This window comes from Lissotriton vulgaris, chromosome 3_1, assembly GCF_964263255.1.
Source record: "Lissotriton vulgaris chromosome 3_1, aLisVul1.2, whole genome shotgun sequence".
Taxonomy (NCBI): Eukaryota; Metazoa; Chordata; class Amphibia; order Caudata; family Salamandridae; genus Lissotriton; species Lissotriton vulgaris.
The window spans coordinates 259,014,697-259,027,608 of record NC_141689.1 but is presented as its reverse complement, the minus strand read 5'-3'; positions in this window follow the sequence as shown (position 1 = coordinate 259,027,608).

Sequence of the window (12,912 nt, the reverse complement as noted above, 5' to 3'; positions counted from 1 at the left end):
TATTCAGCAGGAACCAAATCCCCTGGCCGCCGTTGATGCAAAAACGCTAATGGAATAAGGTATGCGAAAACGGGGCTTTGCGGGATGGGGGCAAAAACTTTAAATGCTTATAAGAAGGGGCATAGGGGAATAGGAATCACTGAAGACTGCACACAGGTTCTTTAGGCAATGCGTGTAAGGTTTTGAGACACAACAGGCAGGCAAGTGCACGGCATGCCGAGTGTCTTAGTTAAAGGGCTTAGCGAGGGGCTAACATGAGGTGTATGAAACATACGCTGTAAGAAAGACCTATAAATCAAATTGATATAATTAATGAGAAGGGGCGCAGTAAAGTGGTAACTGGTCAGAGACGAAGGCATGGAGTACGAGCATCCTTATAACTCAAACGTGTTGCTTAATTGTTTTTCCTTCAACACATGACTACAAGAGATTAAACTTGGAAAACACGCAGATGCACAGCATAGTCGGGGCAAAAAGAGGCACGGCCCTAAAAGTATACATTATAAAGTAAAGTTGTTACCAACGAGCACCATGAGTCCTAGGGTTACACTAATATATAACTGTACTCGGGGATAAATCCATCGATATAACGAGATGACATCTATTTATTAGTAAGGCTTGCTATCAACATAAGCATCACCCCTTGCACATTATGTTGATAAGACAATTAACATAGAACGCATTGAAACTTTAATCACTTTTTTTCATCAACTTTGAAATGTGACGCAACCATCCGAGAACAAAGAGAGATCCTTTGCCAAAATGGGGCTGAGTGAGAACTGTGTCTTTTATAAAATAATTGTCATTTTTTGGTTACTTCTCTATCCATGCACTTGGATAGCAGCAATGTTTGGAGAATGTACAATTGACGTTCTCTGTGTATGTTTGTTTGTCTTGTTTCCTCCCTTCAATCTACAGGTACTATCTGACCTTAAAAGAGTCTGGTGAACACCCCTTGACCTAAATAGACCCTGACAACACATGGTCACTATCACTATTTATTTTAGGTCCTAAAGAAAGCCTACCTGACCACCTAGGGCAATAAATAGGGATGGAACATTTCGACCTTTTTATGGACATTTTATAGTGCGGAAGACTTCTAATCTCCCTTCCTATGCACAAAACAATTTTAAAGAAGCTCAAACCCAGACCAATTAAAATTCTTTTTTATCTGGCTATACAAGCTTTTAAAACTATTTTGTCATCTACACAGTTATCCACTATCACTGATCACTACTGCACTACCCAGTGGTTTACTTCCGGGTAGAGGAATCATGAAGACTAACCCTGTGATGATGATGTCACGGTTTTAAGAGATAGGCGGAGAATCATAGATATACCGCCACCCCAGCCTTTGTACGTGAATGAAGGTTTTTTATTGGTACATTATATGAAAATCAACAAATCCTGGTTACTTAGGGCAATTCATTCATTCCCCAATTGATTTTTTGGTATACAAATAAGAAATTTGAATGGGTCGCAGCTTCTTCCTTCTCTCCCCTCCTGATTTGATATAGTATCCACTTATTACCCAGGTCTCAACTGGGTTTACAGGTTACCTCCTGTAGTCTGTTCTTGTCAACACAAAGGGCTGCATACTAGCAGCGGCCCTTGCAGGTAAGTGAGGTGGGGCTGGTTCGGGGGTTGATTTCGACTGACGACGACAAGGGAAAATGTATTATTTATTTAATTTTCTTTTGTGGTCGTCTGCCTAATCTCCCACCACCCGGCCCCACTGCTCTTACCTGCATGGGCTACTGCTGCTGCATACCCCCTGTAGTTACAGTACAGCCAGGATATAGAGGTCAGGGCATCTGTGCACTTCAAAGGCATGCCTGTAGAAGTTTCTCCCCTCTTCAAAGGCAAAACTGTGCAAAAAAGAAAGACCTCAGACACCACCACTTTAGTACGACCAGATCTCCACAGTTATCGCTATTTGAACAGAATCTTTAAAACTGCATATCTCTGGTTCTACTGACTGAATTTATGTCATTTTGGTCTTTTTTATAAATACATGTAATTTTATTTTCTGACTTGGTGTGCAATCCCTTTTGTGTGGGGTTTTAAACTTTATCACTGTTTGAAATGTTGCATAAATACTTTGCACATTGCCTCTAAGTCTCACCTGACTGCTCGGTGCAAAGCTACAAGCTGAGCACAGGTGAATTTCGGGTTGGCTTATGCACCACCCTAACATGAATTGTAGTTGCTGCTTGACCCCGGTTCACAACCTGGTCAACCAACAGCCAATTTCTTACACCCAACATGACATAATGGCAAAAGCTTTTGTGTTGCGGTACACAAGCATAGCACAAAAGAGAGTTTTTTTTAATAAAGTCGCACAGCAACAAATGAGAACCCACCTCAAATAATATTCACAATCCTTGTCAGGGTGAAGCACTAAGGTCAACAACTAAATTTGTGCTTAGCCCTCTGGTAGCTTGATGCAAAGCAGTGAGGCTTAACCGAGAGGCAATGTATAAAGTATTTATGCCGTGCTCATCGGGCGGCCGACACGGAAGAATCTGCAAAACGAGCAAGAGGAAAACGCGTTGAAAATACTTTGGTACCACGAGAAGCAAAACACTCAAAACACAGAACCATAGCCACAAGACTACCCTACTTTTTGAGGATATCTATTGGTACGCCTGCTTATCACTAGTTTCTTTAGATGGCTCTCCTTAATAAAGAAAACAAAGATAACAACCTGGTATGCAACAACCATAAAATTATTGGAATACAGAGTTGCATTTAACTGGTGATCCGGATGGACTCCGGTTTTGGAACCCAAGAGGATTCTTTCTAAATTTTTATCTTGAATTTAAACTGCCTTATATATTTTTTGTCCCCTGGTAACTGAAAGTTTAATGTAGGTATTTGAAAAGGTCCTGAGGAAGGTGGTCCCAAAATGTTGATTCCACGAAACGCGCGTCGACCTTGTGTTGAGCCTCGTGCCCTGTATTGTGGTTCCATTCATGGCAGGGGCTCTCTCTCTTGTCATATATTGTACTCAACTGTGTACAGATACTGGATGGATGTAGCTGGAGTGAAAGTGCATGAGTTGGAGTGATTGTAGTATGATTGTATTTATTAAATTTAATCCAGGGGTATTGTGTGTGTCTTTTTCTGAAGAATTGGTTTTGGTTATGGTAACCTTTTGGATGTGGATTTGAACAATTATTGATTAAAAGAAATGTATTTATGACTTTGTAAATTGAGATGAACTATACATAATGTGTTCTCAAAAAATATAAAGAAAATAATAATCCAAAAAAGAAAAGTTTTGATAAAACAAAACAATAATGAGAGGATTATAGTTGTCACTGTTGTGCTTGAATGTTTGTTTAAATGCATATGAACAATGTTCAATGAGAATGAATAACGGGCTATGAGGGAAACATACAGTATTGTATTAACTTTAAAATCCTCTCTCCCTGGCCTGAAGCATTATTAGATAGGGTCCCCATTTTTTGCTATAGCATACCAGTCTTGATGCCTCTGCGCTAAGTGTTACTTTTATATGCCTTATGCTATTTTTTACTCATGCATTTATCTTTGTCCTTCATATATGACGCTATGCACTATGCATACGGCTGCCAGAGCTTCATGCAAAGCTCTGATGCCCCCTGGTTTTTGTTCACTATTAAAAATTCTGGAAAATAAAAAAATAATACCAACTGCCGATATTTAATGCCATTTCTCGACCTATCTCTATCTCCTCTCTATTAGTGTTATGCTATTTGTTCCTTCTTTTATTATTTCATAGAAGCTCTTTTCCCATATTATTCATTGGCACAAGGTCTCCCACCCTTCCCATTCCATTACTGTACAATCTTGCACATTGATATTTTCCTGGCCGGTGCTAGGCATGGTTAGTTTGGGCAGCTGCCCATGGCCTAATCTCAGCCCACCAGCATGGGGCCCTGCACCAATTCATCACAACACCATCTCTCGTTGTACTCCTGCCGATTTAGTTGAAAGAAAGGTGTCTCTTTGCAATTGGGCCCATGAGAGGGAGTGGAGGGCCTCTTAGGGATTGTGTCCCAGTTGCAAGGAGACACATTTTGCAGGTTTGCACTGTAATTAGGCTGCCCATTTAGAGACCCTGTGGGCTGCTCATTGTCAGCACTTTAGCACCACTCAGGTTTAACATTCAGCCCCAAGCAATTCTCACACCTTCAGCCCGAAATGGGCTGTAATGATGTGCTTGTAGGTAGGTGAGAGGAGGAGCTTCGCCCCAGCAAAGTCTGAAGAAAGCCGCTTCTGGGGCCCTGAATATGTCATGTACGAAAATTAGAGGGACCTCGCACATTCCCTTTCGGCCCTGGGCCCCAAAAATCCTAGAACCGACCCTGGATAATTTGTACATGGGATAATCTCCCTACCATAGATTATAAGGAAATTAAAAGTCGCTGTGGCAATAGTTTCATCATATAGAAGAAAAAAGCCAATGACCAAATTAATTTACAGAGTCATAGAACTCTGAACTAGTCTGCGAATTATACCCCCACACAGTTTAATACGTCACTTTTACAAGTGGCTGTAGTTTACAATGTTTAGTAACATGCAAAGTCTAGTTTCCCCAAGGTGAACTCCAGTAGTGCAATAAACAAGCATACTGCTGTGATATTCTCTTCATTACCCAATCACTGTGGATTTACGTTGAAAAAATATTCAAAAGGAAAGAGATGAAGCACTAACTCAGCATTGACTTTTGAATGATCATGTCAAGCATGGCGGCCACTTTGGGTCAGGTCAAAAGTAAGGATGCTGCTTCTGTTCAATGTACCAGCTATTAAAATGAGCTTCTTGTGCACTGATAGTAGTGCCTAAAATGAGGAGGAAGAAAGGGGGAGTTACCTAATTTTCTGCGCTAGCGGCTGCTAGTTAGAATGTTCTTACGTGTACCTCCGTGCAACTAAGGATTCAAGCTCTTTTAAACATAGCCTGAAAACCTGGCTTTTTAGACCATCCCCCCACCTAGTGGGAGTAGCGGTAAACAACCCTGTACCGCCAGGACACATTTGGAGTAGCCGCACATTTTATAAGCTCTTGACTTGATTTGATTTGGATTCTTTAGTTGTTTAACGGTGGCATTCCTTTTACACTGCCTGCCAGCTCTGACTGGCAGCATTTGTTGTAAAAATGTGACATTCCACCTTGACAGCAATAAGTTACTCAAGAATAATATCGATATCATTTTCATATTACACTGATGTCACAAGTAGAATGTCATTAGATAATTGAGTAACGGTTTTGATGAAATTGTACATGCTACAATGTAGTGTATACACATACCATAATTTAGATAACAGTAAAACCTGCTATATATATTTAGAGCGCATAGAAAACGTTATACTACTATTACTACTCCTACTACTACTTCTAATAATAATAATAATATTCAGGAATAACGAGGCATGATTTTCATGTAAATAAGTAATATACAGAAAAGGAAGTCAATCAATTTTTGACTGCTATAAGATTGTATACATCGTCAATATTTCAAATGTGCTTATGAACTTGAAATAATGCATGTGGTCATCTGGACATTCCTAAACCCTAATTCATGAAGAAGACTATCATTTCTAAGCATGAGGGTCTCTCACATTCCTTATATTGCTATTTCACGTTTTTACACAAATGCTTGGTGTGAATAATGTTAATGACCTTTGCAAAACAGGATAATTGGAGTCTATCAAACTGTAATGGAAGTATTTTGATTAGAAGAACCACATATCTACTTCAGCACTAACTGAAGGGTATTGTGCATAAACTTTAGTTTAAAAAAGCATGTTTTTATCTTAAATTGAGAGTTAACATCAAGTGTCACCCTCAAGGGTCAGTGCAGTTTTATGATGTATAATTAAATCTAAGAGAAAACTAAATTTCATGGGAGTACTGTTTTTGTATGTTGGGTCACTGACCTCAAGAATCCTCTGGAGTCTCAGACAAACTGTAATTAAATTCACATTTAATAGGACTCGTTTTCTTTTATACCTTTATTGAAATTACTGGTGTTGACCTACAGTGTTAACCCAATTAAGGAAGTCAAAAGACACTTTAGTTACATTTAAGCTAACTGTGTTTTTTTTTGAAATTTTGACTCTTTATAATACAGTCCTAGAGTCTTCTCTCCTTACATCTCATTTCAAGGCAAATCAGACATTTCCCTTTGCACATTCAGTTAAAAGTAATTTTCCAACACAGTTTTAGCAATGAATAGCCCGCTTTACAAAATCCCAGAATCCTATAATCATCTACATTCTTCTGTCACTATTTAAATGCTGATATTTAGCACTTGGCACAACAGTCACTCTCTCTACCTTTGTTTCCTTGTATAGATGCAATGGCCACTGTAATCTCCCTTTTCTATAATACAAAAACAACAAGGTGATGGATAGAACGTTTGAATTAATCTCAGCCACTGGCGATCGCTCAGACCGCATTGTTTTTTGCCCACCATACTACTTCAGATTGGTCTCAGCTATATGTTAATTTTGAAGCAACTCAATCACATTAGATTGTTTGATACTGGATTATCCTTTAGGAATTCCCAATGTATTGCCCTATAAAAACTGTGGATGGTATGAATTGTTCATTGCATATTGCAACAAAAGGAAAATGTAATCATCATTATAAATAAAATAAATTACTGATTGGCGCAGTGAAATATTATAAGTTTGTAGATCCCTTACGACCGTCTGGGCAACACAAAGAGTGGTGAAATATCAGTGTAGACTAGGATGTTGTGCTATGTTCCTCTCAATATTGGCAGATTCAAGTAAAAGCTTAGGAGGGGAAATTGGTGATGTACTCATAAAATCTTTAGAACAAGGAATGCAATTCTGCCAGCAGCTTTCTATGTTCTGTGGGATATTTATCTGGCCCTTCTCCCAGATCCCCTAAATGATTTTACTAAAAATGAGAAAATGTGGATATCTGGAAAACACCTATTGCTCAGTTTGTCATTTCAGAGAAGATCAAGTATCCCCAGAAAATAAGGGGGAGATTAACTAAGATTTTGCACTGTGTTTGCATCGCAAAAGTGATGAAAATCGTAGCTAAATCTTTTTTTTCCAATTTACTTTCCAGCGCTAAGCTTGTTAGCACTGGAAATAATGGAAAAGTAACGCGAAGCAGCGCATATCGCAGCTTTGCCTTATTTTGTGCCATGGAATGTAACAAGGGTGGATTATGGGCGTTCCCATGCAACCACCCAAGGTTTCTCATGCTAAACCCAATTTAATAAGTAAAGTAAACTGGGTTTAGCATGAAAAATAAAATCCTTTCATTTCTCCTTTTTCTTCCGACTTTGCATGTGTGTATAGTATTTTGTACTGGAAGGGTACCCTTCCTGTACAAAACCTATGCTAGACTCATGGAGACATCCTTGCACACTGACGCAAAGGTGTCTCTGTGGTGCACCACAGCGAATTCCAGTGCAGGCGCTAGTGAGAGGGAAGGAGAATGCCTATTTTTAGTAAATAGTGCACTCTCCTCCTCTCTCCTTTTCATGCAGCGCAGCGTTATTGTAGTAAATAGGGCGCGCTCCTCCTCTCTCCTTTTCACGTAGCACAATGCAGCATTTACGGCTGCTGAAGCCTGCTAAATGAACAGTAGGTAAATCACCCACTTAGTATTTTAATCGGTGCATACGTAGTAGAGAATGTAAAATGCACATCTCTCTCTCCGTTGCTCCCTTTTTCTGTCCACTCTGCGCCCACCACCCCTCTTTCTTTCCTCTTATTTCTCTCTCTCTTAGTATAATAACCTAAATGAGTGCATTACGACAGAGTCGAACTGATGGGCAACAATTTTCACACCTAAGTCATGCCTGTAATTTTCAGTTCAGTTATTAATAAAAGAAATACGCTTTTGTTTTTCTCCCACAGGGCACTGAATCACTGCCAATCTCACTCAACAAGCAGGGAAAAAAAATGGGGCTACATTCCTGTGGTTTCGATTTCCTTGTGATCATTTTGCCCACTTCTGTCAGCTGATGCTGGCTTAGCAGAAGTCAGCTCCTAATGTTCCTAAAAGAGGACACATTTTCTTTTTAGTTTATCATATTTCACAACTTGTTAGCTGTAACTCTTTGAAAATATTTTGCACAGCTGCGCAAAGTTCTAAGATGCAAGGCTGAAGCAGGTATTTGGATGCAAGACTGAATGAGATATGACCTCTGTTTTCATCTATGGAAAGGAAAACAATCATTAAAAACAAGTTCTGGCTTGTATTAATTCCACCTATATGATGTACACATACTTCCACTTTTTTACCCAAACTTCAAACCTAATTTCCCTAGAGCTGCAGTGACCAACTTCCTTGCTTCAGAGGCTTCCATGTCATAAACAGACAAAGAGCAGTAGATGCACTTTCTTTACTTAGTGATCCAATCTCTCTGTCAATGAATGTCCTAAAGGGGCGGGGCTTCTGAGCCATGCAAGATGGCGGAAGCCCGTGATTTCTGGTGTTTTGCAGAGCCTCATTCACTTTTAAATGCCGCTCTCAGCCTCTGAAAGTCTCTTTTGGGCATGTCTTCGGAAGCTATTTTACTCCTGCATTGAGGCATTCCGCTGCTGTCCACCTCGTACCTAGCAACATGTCACGTTGCCACAGTGGTGATTTTCAGTGAGAACACGATCGCTCGCATAGTTTTTCTCTTTTCTGTTCCATATATTTTATAAAAGGACAGGATCTCTAAAGTTTCCATTGCAGCACAAATATTGGGCTTTTGCTGCAATTAGGATCATGTAAGTCTCCTCTACTTACAATATCTTTATTTTACCTCATAAGAAGACCTTACTGGATAACCATGAGCTTTGAAGGATTTTACTTCGATGCTGTTATGGGTTCTCATGCTCTTTGAACCTGCGATTTTTATCTGCATAGTTTTGCTATATCCAAGAAGGAAATTTGCTATGGATTGCTTCATTTTACCGTAATTTACTCACATTACTTTGTCTCCAAGCTACGCCTGAGGCCCTTCAATTACAGGTTTTTCATTATTTAATTTTTTGGAGTTTTTCCAAGGCTGTTATAGATTTTTGAGGATATATTTTGTACCTCATTGTCTAAGTAGTAGTCCTGGGACTGTGTCATAAGAATGACATCATCCGGGTAAAAAATGAGACACATACCTCCATGTCTCGAGGTCTGCACAGCAGGCGTTATGATCATGGTGAAACACCAACACGCCAAGGAAAGACCTAAAGGAAGTGTAAGTATTCGTACCATTGTCCCTCAACTTGAATCATAGGAAGCTTCCGTGTGGAGGGTATATGGTAACTTTAAGGCCCAGCCGGACCATGCAGTTGCCCTGTTGAAAAGGATCTCACAATAAATGGATACCCTCTTACTTGAAATGCATGTAAACAACCCAGGGATTGAACTTTCTCAAGTTTAAAACCAGTCTGCAACTTCCATCCTTCTTTCGTACCCAGAAGATGGTGCTGCAGAACCCTCTGCACTGGTTAATGGACAATGCCATTAGTTGTTTGTGTAACAATTCTTGGATTTCAGTATCAATACAATTTGCTTCTTGAAGCGAAAAATGGAAAAACACAGTGAAGCGGTGACCACTGTTGCCAAAGAGTCTTGTAGAAATCCAGCTTGAAACCCTGTATGGTGTCCCATACCCAGGCATCCAGGGTCAATGTCCTCCAGGCTGTCACTCTGCTGCCTTATGCCTCCTGAGATAATGGAATTATTCTTATCTGGGTGGCCAGCTTAGGCTTGAGGTTAGAAGTTGCCTCTATTACTGACTCTTGCGTTTCTGCCTCTTTGGAAGCAGGATATGGGTGGGAAGAAGGCTATACCTCTGAAGTTGTCTGACCAGGAGTCTTTCCTGCACCTTGATAATTCTCTCTAGTGACCTTGTAACTGTACTTAGCCTGATGAATATTCTCTGTTAGGTTCAGTCCTGCCAAACATGTTTGGCTGGAATACCAATGCAAAGAGGTCTGATCTTTACCTACGGCAGCAAATGTGTTTGCAAATTTGCAGTGCTTCCAAAGTGCAACCCCTCTGCAAGTGGCCATGCTTTGGGTCTATGCACATTGAAAGTGATTTTTGCCTTTTGGCTGAGTTTCCACATTTGAGGTTGCCTAACAGGCACTCAGCCCGCTAGGACAAACTTGCTGGAGTGTTTGTGTCATTTGGTTGTCCCTTTTTTTGGAATCCAAAGCTCATTCTAGAAACGTTGCTTGTCAATACCCTTCTTCCGGTCCTTTATATGCTTTTTTAAGCAGGGGAGCTCTATATCAGAGGAGTCAGACACTTTTTTCAGATGTATCCACTCTGGGAAATTCTGCATTTAACCTGCTGTGCAACAACAACAATTGATGAACAGAATGCAGAACAATGTCAGTACAGAGATCTGGGCCTAAATCCATCGTTTTAATGCACTCCACACCACCCCAGTTCAGACATGGCCATATGCAAATCAGCCTTGACCCTGTGCCTCATGGGAACAGTCCAGCCCGAACTGCCAAGTCATGTCTTTCCTGGACCGGAATCAAGCATCCTAGGACCGGTTTCTGGCTATCAGCCGTCTTCAGCCAGGATAGCTTGACTCCAGTGGTGTGGAGAGCATGGGACTCACGTTTGAGCATACCCATCCCACTCGGGGTGACAAATGCAAAAACAACAATTGATGGACAGAATGCAGAACAATGTTATACATTCACCACAGTACAGAGATCTGAGCCTAAACCCATCGTTTATTTGACCTCCACACCACCCCAGTTCAGACATGGACATATGCAAATAAGCCTTGACCCTGTGCCTCATGAGAACAGTCCAGCCCGAACTGCCAAGCCGTGTCTTTCCGGGACCGGAATCAATCATCCTAGGACTGGTTTCTGGCTATCAGCCGTCTTCAGCCAGGATAGCTTAACTCCAGTGATGTGGAGAACAATGTCATACATTCACCCTGTTGTGCACCTCCTTGTTGAAATTCTTGTGCAGTTTAGTTTGTAAATACTCAGACAAACTACAGACATTAGGCATAGTAACCCAATCAATGAACATGAATGTTTTATATCCATTCAGTCGAAGGATAGAGGGGTTGGGCGTATGGGTGTGGGGTTGGGCAATCTATTTTGTCTGCTGCCCAATGGAGCTACCTGGTTTAGCTATAGGGGAGATGGGCTGTGGATTCCCTCCTTGGTCATCACCTACCCAGCCGGTCTCTAGACAGACTTCTTTTCGTCTTACTTATTGTCTCTTCCCTTATCATCACTTTCTCACCTCCCCTACCCCCCACTACTTTTCTCTCTCCTTTCTCTCCTCTCCCAATGTATTGCTGATTGTTTGATGTAATGTGTAATTGTTTATCTTTTTCTGTTATATTGTTGAACCACATTGTTCCACTTCCATTCGTCTCTCCTGTCCTCTCCTCCTGCATCCTCCCTCTATTTTATGCCTCTCCTTCTCTCCCCTCTCAATTTATTGAGACTGAACTATTTTGTCTGAGGCCCGATGGAGCTACCTGGTTTAGCTATAGAGGAAATGGGCCGTGGTTCCCTCCTTGGTCGTCACCTACCCAGTTGGTCTTTAGATAGTCTTCTTTTCGTCTCTCCTAATTGTCTCTTCCCTTATCCTCCCTTTCTCACCTCCCCTGTCCCCCTCCACTACTTCCCTCTGTCCTTTCTCTCCCCCCTAATGGTATTGCTTATTGTTTGATGTATTGTGTAATTTGTTGAACTTGTTCTGTTACATTGTTGATTCTCATGTAAAGCGCTCTGATACCGTCGGGTCTAGTCAGCGCTATATAAAACTCTTTTAAATAAAAAAATAAAGAAAGAAAAATAAATAAATCTGCTGTATGTGCCAGTTGCGCTCGACTGGAGCACACTTACTTAAGATCCCCAGGATCAAAAAATGGAATACTCTCTTTCTCTGGCTACGTGCTGAGGAATCTGAACCAACTTTTTGCAGAAGACTGAAAACCTGGCTGAACAAACAATAGCTCAATAGTCTTTAGTTTCTTCTTGCGGATGTGCTGCTAGCGCGGGGACACACCTTTTGGGGTAGCCAGGCGCTCTACAAATGAACCATCATTATCACCATCATCAACCGTTTGTGTTTGCAGGATGCCATATCCCGATCTGACCTGTCAGTGTCAGTGCCTGTGTTGGTTGCTTAGAGGCTTTAGTTGCTCTTACAGACGCGGCAGAGAAGCAACAATCACTCATGGACTCGTGGGACAATTGTGAAAGCAATTCAGAAAAAGACAAGAGTTCAACTTGGCCATTGCTTTCTGGGGTTTCTGGGGTTTCTCACCCTTGCTTTGTCCAATGTCAATACCTAATGGTTGGACCTACCCTTGCCTCTTTGCGCATTGTTCCAACTGCTCAGTAAAGAGTTTGAGGGCAGTGGCTAATGCTTTATTGTCCGATTGCTGACCTGAGCAATCAAGGACATCCACCAAGTTATCCTATAAGTAAGGATCTTGTCCATCATATTGTTAGAATTCCTCATTCATATCGTTCCCATTCAGCCATGGTAATGTTATGAACTATACTGCTTGCTTGCTACTGCAGGCCGTTAACCCACCGGGTGATTGAGGGGAATCAGCCATGCAAGAGGATAATATAACAATAATAGTGTGAATCATGGTCCTACAGGCCTCTGTTATACAGGCTCCTCAGGTGACATCTTTGTCTCAATTATTGCTGCTCTAACCCAACTCTGCAGTGGAAGGGCACCAGATGGAACTATTATGCTAAATTTAAGTGCTCTACTTGGCTCAACAGCCCAGTTTATGCGTTTGTGATCCATTGTTGCTGCCTCATTTATGGTGTATTTCTCCTTATCCTCCTTTGAATACCACTGCACCCAACGGCTCTCAGGTGCACACAAAGGGCTATATGCCACTGTGCTCCTTCAGGCTGGGACAGACCAAGA